This window comes from Nerophis ophidion, linkage group LG24 (assembly GCF_033978795.1).
Source record: "Nerophis ophidion isolate RoL-2023_Sa linkage group LG24, RoL_Noph_v1.0, whole genome shotgun sequence".
Lineage (NCBI taxonomy): Eukaryota > Metazoa > Chordata > Actinopteri > Syngnathiformes > Syngnathidae > Nerophis > Nerophis ophidion.
Genome location: NC_084634.1, coordinates 21,627,638 through 21,631,463, shown reverse-complemented (window position 1 = coordinate 21,631,463; position 3,826 = coordinate 21,627,638).

Below are 3,826 nucleotides of genomic sequence, written 5' to 3'. Positions count from 1 at the left end.
GAAAGGCGGGGAAAAAGGAGGCACCGGATCGATCCGAGTATTGACAACATCGATTTCAGTGTGGTATCAGTACCAGGGCGATGGACCGATATTATGATTAGTTCTCTCCTGTGAGTATAAATGAGCAAAAGTACAAGTAAATGTAACTTTGTAGTCTTGTGATGATTAGAGATTAAAGTGTTTAGAACAATTTGGATGTGACTGTATGTATATGGGGCTTCGCGGTGGCAGAGGGTTAGTGTGTCTGCCTCACAATACGAAGGTCCTGCAGTCCTGGGTTCAATCCCAGGCTCGGTATCTTTCTGTGTGGAGTTTGCATGTTCTCCCTGTGAATGCTTGGGTTCCGTCCGGGTGCTCCGGCTTCCCTCCACTTCCAAAGACATGCACCTGGGGATAGGTTAATTGGCAACACTAAATTGGCCCTAGTGTGTGAATGTGAGTGTGAATGTTGTCTGTCTATCTGTGTTGGCCCTGCGATGAGGTGGCGAGTTGTCCAGGGTGTAGCCTGCCTTCCGCCCGATTGTAGCTGACATAGGTGCCAGCGCCCCCCGTGACTCCAAAAGGGAATAAGCGGTAAAAAATGGATGGATGAATGGATGTATATGTAAAGTGTCCTAATTTTCGTTGTAGTTGTGTTTGTACTTTGTACATATTTTACTTACAGTACATCCAAAGTATTCTACATTTTATGTTACAGCCTTATTTCAAAATTGAATGACTGATTTTTGTCCTTAAAATTCAGAAAACAATACCCCATGACAATGTGATTTATTTTTTTTCAAAACTTATAAAAACAAAGACAAAAATCACATGTACATGAGTATATTCACAGCCTTTGCTCAATACTTTGTTGACGCACCTTTGGCAGCAATTGCAGCCTCAAATGACCATAAATGATTCCCGGGCGCGGCACCGCTGCTGCCCACTGCTCCCCTCACTTCCCAGGGATCAAGGGGATGGGTCAAATGCAGAAGACAAATTTCACCACACCTAGTGTGTGTGTGACAATCATTGGTACTGTAACTTTAACTTTAACTTAACTTAATATGACGCCACAAGCTTGGCAAACATATCTTTGGGCAGTGTGGCCCATTTCTCTTTGCAGCACCGCTCAAGCTCTATCAGGTTTGATGGCAAGCATTGGTTTTCATCCAGGATGTCTCTGTACATTGCTGCATCTATTTTTCCCTCTGCCTCTGAAAAACATCCCACACCATGATGCTGCCACCACCATGCTTTCCTGTAGATATTGAATTGGCCTGTTGATGAGCCAATTTGAAATAAGGCTGTAACATAACAAAAAAATGGAAAAGTGAAGCGCTGTGAATACTTTCCGGATGCTTTGTATTTACACTGTCTTCTATTTGTTACTTATTGTTTGTGTATTTTATTCTGTATTAGTAAAATGCTGGCCCTGGGATTAGGGGGCGACTTGTCCAGGGTGTACGACGCCTTCCGCCCGAATGCAGCTGAGATAGGCTTCAGCGACCCCCCGCAACCCTAAAAGGGACAAGCGGTAGGAAATGGATCGTTTGATAGTAAAATGCTAATGTTACAATGTTTAAAAAAGAATTATAGAAAATTCAAAACAGTGAAATCGCTTTTAAAACGTGGGGATATGGCTCCACCTTATGGAATGGTGACAATGAAAACACAATAAAAAATTTAATAAAGTCTGTATTTCAGATTAGCTTCCACCAGTAGATTGATAGTATAAATGTAAATTATTCTGATGCACATTTTATAATCCAATCCAATTAATGTATATTCACGATTGCACCAAGAAAAATTCCTAGTTTGTGAACCCGTTCTCAAACAATTCTGTAAACAGTAGCAATAACAACTATTCTGATTCCGATTCTGATATAAAAATATTATGAGGTGGTGAATTGTACAGGGTGTACCGCGCCTTCCACCCGAATGCAGCTGAAAAAGGCTCCAGCACCCCCATTAAAGGGATAAGCGGTAGAAAATGGATGATTGGATGGATATTTTAAAAAACAACAAAAGTTTCACAAATTATTGCACAGGACTAAAACATACATATAGGGGCAGGATACAACTAAGGAGAGTCAATTATATGAAACATATAACTCCAAAGACAAAAAAAAAGAAAACATAAAAGAAAAGAAAATCACACAACTCTAATTCTGGTAAAAGCCAAAGAGTAAAACAATGTTTTACTGGGAACTGGTAACCAGTGAAGGGATGCTAAAATGAGGGTAATGTGCTCATGTTTTTTTAGTGCCAGTTAGAAGGCAAGCAGGAGCATTTTGGACTAGCTGCAATCGAGCGATTGCCGCTAGTCCCCGTTTGTTCATTCCAACATACGGGGAGTTGCAGTATCCGAACATGATTAAATAAAAGCATGGATTACCCGCTCAATGTTTTTAAAATATAAAACTGATTTAATGTTTGCTAAAAGTCTTATATGATAAAAACTACATCATACAACATAGTTAATCTGCTGTTTCAATTTAAAATCATTGTCAAACTTAAAACCACGATTTGTGACTGTGGATTTAAAAAAAGGCACCAGTGGGTCCATGTCACTGGGGTAAGCATTCTGTTCCGAGTAAAATAAAATCATTGCCATCTTTAAATAATTTATCGCCAACCATGCTTTTCTGTCCTCAAGACAATTTTAAAGTGTCACTTTTCTTTTTTTTAAGGACATTGATTTGCATATCATCATCTTAAAGGCCTACTGAAATGAGATTTTCTTATTTAAAAGGGGATAGCAGGTCCATTCTATGTGTCATACTTGTTCATTTCGCGATATTGCCATATTTTTGCTGAAAGGATTTAGTAGAGAACATCCAAGATAAAGTTCGCAACTTTCGGTGCTAAGACAAAAGCCCTTTTTGGTACACTTACAAGTAAACACTTATGGTTAGTGACAGAGTAAAATGTGTGTCGTTCAATGTTAATGGGCTATTGAACCCAATTAAACGCAGTAAAATTTTATCAAAGGTGAGGACAGAACAAGCCCACATAGTATATTTACAGGAGACCCACTTGACTGACAAGGAGCATGTAAAATTAAAGAGAATGGGCTTCACTCAGCTGTTTTTCTCATCATACAAATTAGGACATAGGAGAGGAGTTGCTATACTCATCTCAAAAAAGGTACATTTTGAAAAAGTACTGGAAATTGGTGATAAAGAGGGTATATTTATTTTAGTAAAGGGAAAGATAGATGGGAACCCAATTACCTTATTGAATGTTTATGCACCACCTGGGAGTGATATTAACTTCTTCCCAAAAATCACCAATATCATGGTAACGGAAACCAAAGGTTTTTTGATTTGTGGTGGGGATTTAAATATCTATTTACAGCCAAAACTGGACTCATCTAGCATAAAAATACATTATGTTAAACCCCTTTATAAGAAAGTAAATACACTTTTTGAGGAAGTAGGCTTAATTGACATATGGCGAGACCTTTTCCCAGACAGAAGGGACTATACTTATTTCTCAGCTCCGCAAAGTCTTTATACAAGAATAGACTATTTTCTAACATTTGGGAAGGATAAAGATAAAATATGTACCTGTGAAATTGGGACGATAGATCTAAGTGACCATGCACCTATATACCTATCTATTGCCTTTAATTTGAGGGCAAAAAATAATACATGAAAATTTAACTCAAGTCTGCTGAATGACCTATCTTTTAAGACACAAATAAAATCTGAAATTAGTCTCTTCTTTGAGTTCAATGAGACAGGAGAGGTTTCGCCTCCCATTTTATGGGACACCTTGAAGGCTGTTTTAAGAGGGAAAATTATAGCAATATCTTCTTTTAAGAAAAAAAATGAGAATACAA